Here is a 15,355-nt window from a genome sequence, read left to right as displayed (position 1 = left end):
TAATAATAGTGATAACAGTAAGGTCTAGACCTTACTTTGTAAAGTGTCCTGAGATGACTTTTGTTGTGATTTGGCGCTATACAAATAAAATTTGAAGGCTAATACCACACAGCTAGCTAACATGGTGACAGAGGAGTGTTGATACAGTAGATGGTAGAGGGCCAAAACTATCTGCTCAAGAACATGGTATCTGAAATGCTGACCAAGAGTTTGGGTCAAGCTTTAAAACCAATTGAGTGGAGCATAACAAACAATGTAGAGGTGCTTTGATCCCTCAAAACTGAAATCAATGCACACACCAAAACTATGGAGACAATGTCTGCCAAATTAGAGGCCCTGCAGGTGAATGACCATCAGGCTAAAAAGGATGCAAACCACTGCATCTTTCAAATGGAAAATCTACACAGGAAGATTAATGAATTTGAGGACAGGTCCAGGAGAAACAACTTAAGGCTGAGAAACCTCCTGACGGGCACCTAGGGAGACAACCCAGTGGGCTACAGTCAAGGCCAAAATTATTGGCACCACTGCATTTCTGTCAGCTCTGCTAAGTTTTGGCAAACTCCAATCTGGTTTTTCTATGTTACTGTGTCAGCAGTGGGGTCCCCTGGGTCTCCTACCATAGTGTCCCTTGTCATTCAGATGGTGACAGATAGTGTGAGCTGATACTGTTGCACCCTGTGTCTGCAGGTCAACTTGAATTTGTCTGGAAGTTGATCAAGGTTCTTTATCCACCATTCAACAATCCTTCGTTGCAGTCCATCATCTAGTTTTCTCTTTGGTCCATGTCCAGGGAGATTAGCTACGGTGCCATGGGCTGTAAACTTCTTGACAATGTTGCCCACAGTGGACACAGGAACAGCCAGATCTCTGGAGATGGACTTGGAGCCTTGAGACTGTCCAGGTTTTTCCACTGTTGTGGTTCTCGCATCCTCAGACAATTCTTTGCTCTTCTTTCTTTTCTCCATGCTCAGTGTGGTCCACGTGACACAAAGGCTGAGTCAACTTTTCTCCATTTTAACTGGTTGCCAGTGTGATTTCTATGCTACTGAGTTTCATGACAAACTAAAGGAGCATCACAGGCTGGAAATACAACTATTTCTGATCATTTTGAAAAGGTGTCAATAATTCTGTCCAGTCCATTTTTGGAGTTCTGTGTGGAATGGATCAGATTTAGCTTTTTTGTGTTGTTCCAATGCAAACAAAAGAAATAAACATGAGAATACCAAAGAATTTGTGTTTCATTCAAATACAGCCACTCTCACAGTATTTTATTTTTTCAGTTCAGCTGGTCATGTTGGCATCACATTTACCAAGGAAAATGTGTCTGCTTGCACCAGGAATAAATCTCAGATAGAAACTATGCCTGACAGGGGCCGCAGGCCCTGTCAAGAGAGCAACTCCCAAGGAGCGGTACACTGCGAGCTTTCATTTACTCCAAGACATGAGGAGGGCTTTTTGAATACACATGAAAGCAGATTTATATGTCGTTTTGAATAAATGTTGTTTGTCTTTTTCCTTCTCTTTGTATTTCAGTGATGACTGATGACATTATTTCTTTACTGGCTTTGAAATTTACTCCTCTTTACATTTTGTGTGCTGCTCTTGTGTCTAGCTGATGAGAAATGCTGAGGGTAAAAAAAAAATCAGGAAATCAAGAAAATCAAAATATTTGTGCAAGATTCCACAAAGTTCATCAGTCTCATTTGAGATGGTGATGAGTCTGCATACAGATGGGAGGTTGAACATCTGGCCCTGTGGTGTGGTCACAACTACCTAGAGCTGAACATACTCAAAACAGTGGAGATGACAGTGGACTTTAGAAGGAGCCCCAACCCTTTACCCTCACCTCACCATAACCAGCAGCACTGTGTCAGCAGTAGAGTCATTCAGGTTCCTGGGCTCCACCTTCTCCCAGGACCTGAAGTGGACGTCCAACATCAGGACCATCATCAAGAAGGCACAGCAGAGGATGTACTTCCTGTGTCAGCTCAGGAAGCTCGACCTGCCCCAGGAGCTGCTGATACAGTTCCACAGAGGAATCATTGGTCTGTTCTCTGCTCATCCATCACTGTCTGGTTTGGCTCAGCAACCGAAGAGAACAGGAACAGGCTCCAGAGGACAGTCAGGACTACAGAAAAGGTCACTGGTGCCAGCCTGTCCTCCATGGAGGACCTGTACACCTCACGGGTCAAAGGGAGGGCGGAGAGAATCACTGCAGAGCCCTCACACCCTGGACACAAACTGTTTGAACTCCTCCCCTCTGGACTTAGCCTAACCCTAACCCTAACCCTTCCCTGGGCTGTCACTCTGATGAATGGTTAATCCATGACTGTATAACAGAACAACAACCATCAGTGCAATACCTTGTAAATATACGTTTGTATATATCTTTCTTAAAACCCCATCTAAAGTGTGTGTATATACACATATATTTTATAAGAACTTTATTCTTAATTTTTATTTTCTTTTTCCTTTTCTTGTTCTCTCAGTCTTATCTTGTTGACTTGTTTACTCATAGTCTTATGGATAAACATTGTCCATACACACTGAGAGCCACTGTACAGTCAAATTCCTTGTGTGTTCGGCACATCTGGCCAGTAAAGCTGATTCTGATTCTAATTAACATAAGGGTTTTTTTTTTTTGTTTTTTTTTATCTGAGTAGACTCTTTGGATCCTTCTATGCCAGTAAATTCTTAAGCTATTAAAATATAGACAGGTCTAAATGATGAGTGGCAGCTAAATGTCACCTGAGAAAACATGACAGCAACTTTTGCAATCGCTGCAGTTGAAAGGCTAACCAGACCCCGTGAATGAGTTTAGCTTGGGAGGGATCAGTGAAATACCAGACTAATGCTCCCAGTTCTGCCTCACTTTCACCATCCACACTGTCCTTTCACATTATGCATTTCCTCCATCACAGCTCTTTTTGACTACGCTGAACTTCTAGGGTTACACATATTGAATGTTAAAGTTACAATTTGTAACATTTTAAAATCAAGCTATTGCTAGCATGAGACTGTAGACTCAATTGTCTCTGCTGTCACCAGTCCTCTCTCTCTATGCTCCCTCTACTCTGCTGTTCTACGACAGCATACGTAACATTAGATCGCAAAATAGATTAAATCATCAAATACAAATTAAAAGTAATAACTACATGACAGCACAACATGACAACATACAACTGTACAGACCGTGTACTTTCAGGAAAGCTGTGACAGACTGTGGTTTCTCACTGTTTTTCAATATACACTCACCAGCCACTTTATTAGGTACATCTGTACAACTGTATGCACATCAGTGCAACACTTCTGCCTTAACATTTGTGTTTATGAAGCTCAAAATGTTTCAGTTTTTGGTGAGATTGTCATAAATGTATAAATTCAATTATATGTTTATTATTGAGGTCACAGTTAAAGGTGGTGTTGCACTGGACTACATTATATTTAAAAGTGCCTCTATATTTTTTATCCTCCCCAGCTTTACATATGAGGGCCCAGAATATTAGGAACACCTCTTAACATTATGTAGTCCAGTACAAGTCCAGTTTTAACTATCACCTCAATAATAAACATATAATTGAATTTAAACATTTATGACAATTTCACCAAGAGCTGAAACATTTTGTCTGTATCAATGTGTCAGCCCTGTGATAGACCGGGAACCTGTCCAGGCTGCAACTCGCCTCTTGCCCAGTTTCAGCTGGGACTGGTTCCAGCCCAACTCCATATTTTAGAGACATAACTACTTTATAGACTTTTACACATAAGATCTTTGTGTGTTTTGCAGGGTGTAGGCATCCTGCTGCCTATTAGCACTGCACCGATGAGTCATTTAGTAAAAGAAGAGCTCCTTTTTTAGCTCGGGTCAGCATAGACAAGAGATACTGTATAAGAGCTCCTTCCAAATGTGAGAATATTCCACCATTTAAAAGAACAATGCAATATATTTTTTACCGTATATTAAAATAAATTGACATAAACTCAGTCACCTTTTTTTTTGGCATAAAAACTGTTTTGACCTTCATGACTTTCACCATGAGACCTGGTCCAATGGATCCACAGTTATTCTATGGGAAAAGAATTGAAAAGAAAGAATCAGAATCAGAATCTGCTTTATTGGCCAGGTGTGTCGGACACATGAGGAATTTGACTCTGGTACTCTGAAAGGTATATTTAAATGACATATCTCCAACACTTGCCAAACATGTCAACTTTTAAAATGTTGCACCTTTGAGACTGATTTTTATGTTTATGCTTTTTTCAGATCAGCAACACCAGCAGCAAGAACATAGAAATGTTTCCAAAAGTGAAAAAGTCTGCCTTGTCAGGAAGTAGAGATTGTTCCTTTGATTTGTGTGTGTGTTTTATTCTACCAGTGCTATGCTCTGTAAGTAAAAGCTACCACAGTGTGTTTTTCCTTATGGTGTGCTGCACTTTGTTCCAAGCCACCATGTCCTGCTCCAGCAGTCACCATACACCCAGCGGGGGATCTGGTGAAAGTTTTCAAAGTTCAGAGGGCTCTGAACGAGCTGGTAAAAGAGCACACCAAGGTGCTGCAAGACATCACTGCTCTCCAGACGACCACTGAGAAGCTGTGGCAGGACCTGAGAAATGTTCATGAGGACAACAATTCTTTCTAGCAGACTCTGTGGGTGATGGTGGACAGGACATCTTCAAGGCTATGGTGTACACATACAGTAACTGGCACCATGACTACCCAGGCACTGGACGCAAGTTTACGACTCTATGTGTCCTGATGATTATGCAACAAGAATGTTCATGTAAATTGTGAACTTCTCTGCATGCAGAGTGAATGGGAAGGGCTCAGATGAAAACCAAGCAATGTCATTAGTCAGTTAAAAGAGCATCTTCTGAGCAGGTCCACAGACACATCAGACCAGGAATGGAAAGACAGAGTGAGCCTGAAATATCCCACTAAGGTGGATCCCAGGGCAGAAAGTGACAGTCTGTGATTCTTTGTGCTTTTTGTTAATAAAGTGATTAATCAGGTATTATGTGTGCTATTAATGTACTCCATGTGATATTAGTAGAGGCTGAGAATATTAAAAGCAGACTGGATATATACTGTAGCCAAACACTAAATAAACAAACAGCTCTAATATTAGGAGCTGGTTCTTGTTTTGAAATTTATTATATTATTCAGAAGCATTAATTAACACAATATAAACACTTTACAGACCAAGAAACAAAGTTGTATACTTTGATTTATACTGTATATATATTTGTAACTTGAAGCAAAAAAGAGTAAAATGCAATTAAAATCATTTTTCTTAAGAGTACAAATAATGCATTGTTTGAACAGTCAGCAGTTAAACCATGAAAAACAAACTTGAAGTCTTATATAATGTTACCTGAAACAAATCTGTTACCAAAGGGCATTTTACGCTTTTCACACCACATGAAATTTATATTCATTAAGCCAGCTTGCATAAAAACATAAGCCAAAAAGTAAATAAATAAATACAAATAAAAACTATTAATACCAAGAGCTGTACTCTGTAATGTCAGAAAATCTCAGAGAAGTTCAGTGTGCATCATGGCACATCAGCTCATATCAGAGGAAAGATTGAAAGTAAAGGTTTAACCCCTTATTTAGTAAAATAATTCCTGAATTTAATAGCCTAACATTTTCCAGACAACAGCCTGCAGGTGTGAATGCTTGTCTTCTTTTTTCAGACTGTGCAAACACTGTCTGGCAACATTAATAGTCACCTGTACTATTGTATGTACTTCAGTGCAACACTTCCACCTTAACATTTGTGTTTATGAAGCTTAAAATGTTTCAGTTTTTGGTGAAATTGTCATAAATATATAAATTCAATTATATATATATATATATTTATTGACATCATAGTTAAAGATGGTGTTGTACTGGGCTACGTTATATTTAGAGGTGTCTCTATACTTTTGTCCTCCTCAGCTACATACATGACAGGGTCAGAATATTAGGAACATTATGTAGTCCATTACGACACCACCTTTAACTATGACCTCAGTAATAAACATATCATTGAATTTATACATTTGCCAGGGACCAAGCAGTAAGGCAAAAGACCCAGCTTTCAAAGTTCAAAACAATGGGCTTTTTCTTCTTAACTCCAAAGTAAAAATACAAACATTAACATCAGATAAATTGGGCCCTAAAAGAGGTCAACAAAAGATAAGGAAACTCAAAATACAGAGAACTGAAATAATCAGCTAATAAACATTAAACAAACATCCTGCTCTCAACTAAATATTTCCTTTACATGTGAATAAATTAACATAACTCGACAAATAAAGTTTTAACATAAACTACCAACACATAAACAATACATTTCTCCCAAACTCCCCCCTTTCTTGTATTGGGCACTTGGTGCAGTCCAGGCCAAGTGGGCGGTATTTAAACCTGCTGCTTCCTCAGTCAGTCCAATCTTTTGGCTGAACCCCCCCCCCAATCCATGGACCAGGAAACATGGTAACTCAAAAGAAAATGTACACATATTAAGAATACAAAATTAATCAAATGTGCATGTTCATTGATCAGTTGTGTATGTATAATATCAAAAAATATTTATCTACAACTTAACCTACACACATAACGAAATTACCCACCCAAGTCCATTGCTGGTGGTGGTTTAGGCCCTCACATGGTGAAGGCCAGGACTGAGGCCTGCACAACATTCATGACAATTTCAATATCTGTGTTTATGAGCTTCATAAGCTCACAGGTGTTAAGGTGGAAGTGTTGCATTGAAGTACATACACTTGTACAGGTGTACCTAATAAATTGGGCAGTGTATTTCCCTTAATTTTATAATAATATCTGAGCTGAATTGTGCCATCAATCACCGTCTGGAGTGACCATGCACCAATCTGAGAAATACAACAGCACATTAATAACATTGTACAGACAACACAACAACATACTATATGTGAGACTTAATTAAACCTGACTTTATCTTGTCTATTTAATGCCTAGACCATTACCAGTAACTAATTATCCTCTGTGTGACTGTTGGTGGTTTCCTTAGATGCTGCTTTGAAAGTCATTCTCAAAATGTAAGCATAGTCACAATCACATAAACAATTAGGATCATCAAGTTAACTATAAAGCCTTGGAAAACAAATGGTCCCATATTTCTCTGTCTGCTGCATACATTATTTCTAGATATGCTTCATTCATGCAGCCATTTAAGAAGTAAATGTAACAGTTTCGTGAATATGTCACTGTGTCAATACTGGGTGGTAGTATCAAGATAAAGAGGAGTAAAATACGTCTCAGGACCAGCGCAGCTGTATCTCTTTGTTAATGAAGTTGGTCTTGGAGCTGATACTCTATAAAGTCCCAGTGCCAGCAGTGACCCCCAATTAAAGGCATTGCTGGTGTTTCTCTGCTATAAATCTCTAGCTTAACCCCAGGAAACACTGGGTCCTGCCCTTCTCAGATGTCCAAGTTTATATTTAGTTCTGCAAGGAGAAAGATGGGGCAGTGGTGTTGGTTTACTATGAATCCCAGGGCCATTTTATGGTTTGGCATATATTTTTTTCAGTGGACCCTGTGCAGGTATATATTGTGTCAGAGATGATCTTCCTCTGTGCGTGTGGTGTGTTTTTGCTGTAATCTGAACCCATAATTAGCCATAGCATTTCCTAATCTCCATCTTTCAGCTCATGGTCAGTGCAGATGCTCCTGGTGTCTACCTCAGGTTTCTACCTGTTAAATAAAAGGGACAGTATTACACAACCTCACCTACTGCTCCTTCATACTGGCACTTCATCAAGATTGGAAACACATCTGACAAAGAAAACACGGAGAAGTTCACCAAGTGATCCAGGAGCTCTGTCTTCCTGGGTGAGCTTTGAACTGGATGGTATTACAGAAGGGGTGAAGCTGATTAGTTAATTCTTGTCACATGACCTGTGTGTGTGTGTCTATTGTGACCACACTTGTCATGCATCTCCATTTAAAATAATGACTTTGAGAACACAAAAGACACAAAAAGTGAATGACCCCTTAATCTGTAAAAGCCATGGGTATGCATACTGTATACAGCAGTATTATACAATTTAAATAAACAATTATACATAATCCTACTAAACTGAGTTTCTTTACCTCCTAACAGCCCAGCCCAAAAACTAATAAGTCTCCTGTTAACTGTAATATGAAGAGGGTACCTTTGCATCTCACCATAATCTATATTATTACAGGTTGGCATTTTAACTTTTCAGGTATATTTAACAAAATGTATATGTAATCTTTCCCAGTACATCAGTCTCTTCAAATCCCCATACTTCACATGCATCTAGCATAACTGGTGTTACTAACTTATCAAAGATATTCAGCCTATAAATCACGTTTTCTGCATTTGGTCATAAAAGCAAACATACTGTAGCTCTAGAAGCTCTGTTATACTGCTCCTGGATAGCAGACTGACATGAACCATTATAATTTGCTATTATACTCAAATATTTCAAACAATGAACAATCTCTAAGTTTTCTACATTACATAAAAATGGGCTTTTCCACAACCAAGAGCAGTAACTTGAGTTTTTTCACTGTTAACTAACTGTTAACATCCATTTTTTTGCCAAAGTCAGACATGTGATCCAAGACAATATGAAGTCCATTCTTTGTTGAAAACATTATTATTGTATGGTCAGCATTCATCAGTACCATAAGTTTAAGGTAGCTACTGTATCTATCTGTGTATCACTCAACCGTATAGGCTGGCAACTGTTCTGCAACAGGTTTTCTACTAAATCATTATTTAACAAAGCAAACAGTATACATAGTTTACCTCCTGCTAAACTTATAAAATACTGACTCTACTGCCATTTAAAAAAACAGGATTTTATATTCTTATAAATATTACTTTGTTACCTCCAAAATCTTGCCATTAATACCAACTTTCAGTAATTTATATCATAATGCATCTCTCCAGTCAAAAGCTTTACAGTAATCAGTAAAGGTACATTAGAAACTGTCTTCAAATGATACAGATCAATAATCAGTATAGAATAAGTCTTTCTAAACCCTGCTTGATTTTCCTTAAGGATAAAATTATGATCACAGAACTCTATAGTCTGTCATTCAACACATTTGTAAACAGTTTACCCATACACCTTTAAAGTGTCATATCTAGACACCGGTTTGATCAGTTCACTGTAACTCTCTACAGCTGTGCAGTTTCTCAAACCTGACAGCCGAGTATTTTGGTGTGACACTGGATCATACACTCTCCAGTCAGCGCCTGTCTTTTCTATCTGTGGCAGATACAGAGAGCCTAATCCATGCCTTTGTAATGTTTTGTTCTCAGGCCTCCTTGTGTGATAATACTAAGAATCTTCAGATGGTTCCGAATGCTATAGTCAGAATTTTAACAAAATCCAGAATAATGGACCACATTACATCAATTTTAATTTGTTTTATTTGACTCTTTGTCTATGTCAGATTATAAGGTGCTTCTAATGAAAATTCTGAAAAGGACCTGTCCGAGCTCCTTAGACCAAAATATATTCCGTTCTCTCCTGTCTGCTCTTAGAATACAGGGCTTCTCTCTGTCCCCAGAGTTACAAAGAAGTCTTTTTGCTATAGCCTCCTTCCTCTGGAATACCCTTCATGCTGACATTAGACAATCTAACCAGATGTTTTGGGTCTGGATCTTAGACCTCCAGTAGTCTCAGCCTGCTTGTCTCTCACTCCCTCCCTTGCATTTATGTTGTCCTTGTCTCTCTCTCTCTCTCTCTCTCTCTCTTCTTGGCTTCATTTCCTTTTCCAGATGTGCGAATGGTGTCCTTATCCAGGTGTTCATGGAGAAATGGAGGTTCTGTGGCTCAGGTCTATTTTGCAGCATCTGGAAGTTGCTCATCCTCCTGGATCATGATATCCATATATGTTTACAATCTATAATTTTGTCATTTTTTATTGCCCATACTGTAAATCTACAAGGTACTCTGTTCTGTATTGAATGTCTGTCCATCCTGGAAGAGGGATTCTTCCTCTTACTCTTCCTGTGGTTTCTGATTTGTGAATCTAAGGACAGAGGGTGTAGTATGCTATACAGACTGTGAAGCGCCTTGAAGTACAGTTGTAATATTAGGCTATATAAATCAAATTTGACTTGATTTTACTTGAAATTGAATAGTCAGTACTGCACAGTACTGTTCTGAAGGTTAAAGTGCACATTTTAGTAAAAGTGAGGTATAGCAGAGAAAGTATGATGAATGACACTTTATTATAGACTCAAGGTCCAAGTTCAAAAACTAAAAAAACAATAAAAACAGTTAAAAAGGAAAGAAGAGGAAACAACAATAAAAAGAAAAGCCAAATACAAGACATCAACCATAAACTACTATTCCTTTAAAAGGCAGGCATACCAGTGTTTCCAGAGAGTTGAAGTAAATCTCATGTCACTGTGTGCAACATTGGTCAACAATAAAATATTTTCAGAACAGTTCAAGCGACAAATAAATTTATACATCAAGTTTCTTAAAATCGCGGAAAATGTACTGATTCGAGACATTCAAACAATTCACTAGCACTCGTCCATATAGGCTTTTTCAATAATAGCCTTAGGGCGTCATGATAAGCCACTGACAATTTGTGAAGACTGCCCTTTTTATAATTACACCACAAACGGGAAGTGTACAAGAAAGTACAATAAGCTTTAAACAAAGCCAGTTTTACTCCAACCGAACATGAACCAAATTTCCATGCCAAAACATTTGTTTGTACATACAACATACGGCACTGCTGATATATACTGTATATCCCCGTCATCGGACAAACAATCATTTATGACATGACCCAAATACTTAACCTCATTACGCACAGTTAAAATATTACCAGATAACTTAAAGGAAGGAAATATGAGGGACCTGTCCTTGTTTGTATGGCATATCATAATAACACTTTTAACAGCATTATAATTAACATTGTGAAGCTCTCCAAACACCGAGCACATGTTCAAGAGTTGCTGAAGACCTGCTGAGCTGAAACTAAAAATTACAAGGTTGTCTGCATACATTAAATGATTCACTACTGAATCAGAAATGATTCAGAAATTCTATTTCTGAACAAATAAAGTTAAAACAGCAAAATATGCTGTCTAAAATATAAACTTTTAAAAGATTCTGCTGCTGTATCTGGTATTAAAAATTACTTATGGAAGAACACAAAGTGCTTAACTTAACGGTTCATCTTTTTGTTTACCATTTCATATGTTGCACAAGTTGCATGTGTAACAAACTGGGGCGCTCACACAAATGTGTCCCTGGTGAAAAATAAGTTCCAGAACAACACAAAATGTGTCCTAAAGTCCTTGATCTGGTTCGGATCCAGATCATCATCTTACCTGAACATTTCAGGTTCTATCTTCATAGGCCAAGTTATGACAGAGAATATGCGCTATAAATGGAGTTTTCAATCTTAACTTTAAATGGCAGTCAGATCCGGAATCCGGATCAGATCTGGATGAAATGTGGTCTGATGATAGAGATTGCCATCTTACATGTGTGTGTCAATTTTTATTTTTAATTTTTAGATAAATTTTGATGTGATTTTTTTTATTTGTGCCCCATGTTAAAGATGGGAATTTTTTGTGAGATTTCTTTGTGACCTTTGACTGATTTCAGCTAAAATTGAATTCTACGGTTGGTCCCCACCATGTCTGTACCAAGTCTGCTGATGACCCATCCCACCGTTTGCCGTAATCCTGCTAACCAACAAAAAAAATACGCACACACTGAACCAAAACCACAACCTCCTCAATCAAGATATATGCAAGAACAGGCTTAATGATTAATCAGATGGGAATGTGGAAGTAGAATATGTATTCATGTAGTAATACTGCTTGCAAACCAATGATGATAAGATGATGTTAGGGGGTAGGACTAGATAAGTCTAACTTCTTCCTACTCCGTTCAAGCATGTACTAGGTATAAGCAAATTGATAATATATTTGTGGATATGTCTGGAATTATGTGTGGTTACATACTGACTGTTGTTACATGTTTGAAAGAATAAATAAATCAAATCAAATAAATCAAATCCTTGTGGAGGAGGTTCTAAAAATGAAAGGCTGCAAACAGTTAACTAAACAACTATATAAGACACACACAAACACCGCAGTGTGGAGAGATGCACCAAATGTAAACATAAGTTCTTCAGATGCCAGCCATAAGCCCCCCCCCTCTTAATTTTTTTCTCCGGTCTTTTGGAGTAGTTTCCAACATTTAACAACTGGCAAAATTCACTACTTTTATCAACCTGTATGTGGCCGCTGGTTAACATGGGAATGTTTGTATTAATTGGCAATTGAATGTGGCTGTATGCTTAAATGAATGTCTATACCGAGTAATTGAATCCATGCTGGAGTGTAGCGGGCAGTCTGAAAGCCTCTCATTACAGCTGAGCACTTGCTCTGTTGACTCAGGTGCTACTCTTCTTATTAATGACCTTTGCAGGAGTTTGTAGGTGGTAATTTTGGCCGGGGCAGGTCCATTTATTTATCGACATGAATGACAGTCTACATGCACTTTGGACAATTGTGGGTCTTTTAAAAGTAAAATTATGAGCCAAATGGAATCCAAATCAAGTGAGGAATACCGGCTCATTGTTTTTCTACTGTCGTTCAGTGTCCTTCCAAATCAAACAGTAATAATACATTGATTAGTGTGAATGGATTGTTTAGTGACAAATGTTCTCTCCCTGCAGTAGTACTGGGAAACAGACCATGTGTGGGGCAAGTATTCAGAGATCTATTTCTTTCATTCTCATACCTTCAGACAGGTCACATAAATCCATGTCTGTGTGACTCATGCACAATTAGCTGCTACTGTGTTGTTTCAAATGGAAGTAGCTTTGTAAAGGGATGACGGTCATTACCTGATGAGCCTGTAAATTATATACCAGCCACATCAGTGTTCATCTCTACAAGAAAATATAACATGACACTGGTAGACTGAGCCAAAGCACACAGTATTAAAACAATATTCACATCTTTCAGTCTAGAGCAGTAGCATTTAGCAGCTTGCTGTAACAATTAAGGATTTATTATCTCGACCTGGGTGGAGGTAAGGTTTTTGTTGATGTTTGCTGGTTTGTTCACAGCATAACTCAAAAGTAACTCATAGATTTGGAGCAGCAGGGTATCCAGTAGATTTTTGTGCTGATTCATCATCCAGATCCAGAAAAATTCTCCTCAACATCATAATTAATGCACATTCGGCTGGTACAACTGTTCCTTCATCAACAGAAGCAACAAAACTGGTCAGGGAGTGTATAAAAAGAAAGTTATAAAAAGTAATACAATAATAAAAAATCATATGAATGCAAAACTTCATGTCCCCCTTTATGAAATGTTTTGTAATGTTTTGTATGTCCTCCCTAACATCCTCCAACCCCTCTGGGTGAACTCTGAGCAGCATTTGGATCCTTTCAGGTGTAATTTTAGTCCATTCTACATGGGAAACTTGTTCCGAGTCCACCAGATTGCTTGGTTGTCTGTTATGTACAGCCTTCTTCAGAACAATCCACAGGTTTTCAGTGATGCTGTAACTGAAAGAGGCGACAGGAAACTTCCTCAAGAACCATGTAAGAATCCAAAACAAACAGCAGGGGGCCTGACACAGTCCTTAGAGGCAACTGGAATACAAGTCCACATCTACACAGTCAAGCGTTGTCTGCACAAATCTAGATTGTTTGGGAGAAAAGCACACAGGAAGTCATCACTTACAACTAGACACAAGGCAGCAGGCTTGGAGTTTGCTAAGGCGCAAGATTATGGGGTGTGATGAGACCAAAGTTGAAATATTTGATCATAATGTGGACAGGAACATGTGGTGAGAGAAACTCGGCCTACGAGGAGAGGAACACCACTCCCACAGTTAAACATGGTGGAGGCTCGCTGATGTTTTGTGGTGTGTCTGCATCAGGCACTAGAGCTCTGCATAAAGTGAAAGGAAGAATAAAATCTTCTGACATTGAGCTGTATTCAAAGCAAAGCCTCCTACTGTCAGTCAGACAGCTAAAAATGAAGAGGCAGTGGATCCTTCAACAAGACAATGATCCAAAGAACAGAGCAAAGTCAACTCAGGAATGGTTTAAAAAGAGTAAGGTGAATGTTTTACCATGGCCTTCCCAGTCTCCAAGTATCACTGAGAACCTGTGGATCGGCCTGAAGAGGGCTGTACGTAGCAGACAACCAAGCAATCTGATGGACTAGTAGACTGCATGTTTTTATATGATCTTTTACATATATGAATTAGTCTGAATTTTTGTGTGCTTTCTAACACCTGCCAGGATGACAGACCGATGACAAACATCTTGGATTTTTTTTTTCATTTTCTGTTGATCAGCAGACATTGACCCTCAAAGGCACACAAATAAATGAAATAAAATGAGATGGAAAAAATGTATATAAAAAAGAAAAACACAAAATCGATGAATAATTAGTGGAAAATGCATTATTATGATCCTTCTTAGTGTACAGATGGCACCAGAAGAGAAGGATGCAGCTTGAGACAAACCCAAAGCCTGTGACAGGGTCCTTGAACTGACTATGCAAAATAATCATTTTATTGTCTTCAAACACAAGAGGAGATGACGCCTTTGTGGTTACAAGAGACAGATGTCTCCAAATTGTCACAATATCAGAAGTGGACTGAGGCCAATAACTTAGTGTGAGAATAGAATCTATGAAAAATCTTATATGACGCACTGAAAGACAATAAAATGACCTTACAAAAGCAATGCACAATGAATTTCCTCAGTGCTTATGTTGATAATGGGGATATCCTGCTGATATTGATACTATAAACACCTTTTACTTGAGGTCAAGATCACCTTCTATTTAAGTTCACGATCAGCCATCCAGAGGTGGAGCCTGCAGCTATATTTCCTTTCAAACAAAAAGTAGGTATTTATACTTGACAATGTCCAATAAATGTTGTTTGCTTCTTCTTTCTGCCTATAATCTGTCATTGTGACACATCCTGAAATCCTGAGAGAGGCTTAAATCCATAACGGGTCTCCATGTTTATTTAATAATCTGATCCTGATTTAGTATTAGTGGATTAGTTTCAGTTACATTTTAGTCATTTGATTATTTTTAGTCAACAAACAAGTAAAAGATTTATTTTAGTTTACATCATCACTTTTTAATACTAATGTGTTTTTAGAGACTACAACTGTCATCACCTTACTGTCCTGGCACTGATCAGAAAATAAAATTGGAATCATTCAGTTTCCCCCATGCTTAAGTACAGTTATGAGGTTATTTTACTTTCCTTAAATATCTCTTGTATGATCATTTATACAAGGGAGTGACAGAGCTGCTATACCTGGTAT

The sequence above is a fragment of the Monopterus albus genome, unplaced genomic scaffold, assembly GCF_001952655.1.
Source record: "Monopterus albus unplaced genomic scaffold, M_albus_1.0 scaffold87.1, whole genome shotgun sequence".
Classification (NCBI taxonomy): domain Eukaryota; kingdom Metazoa; phylum Chordata; class Actinopteri; order Synbranchiformes; family Synbranchidae; genus Monopterus; species Monopterus albus.
Note: the sequence above shows the minus strand (reverse complement) of the source record.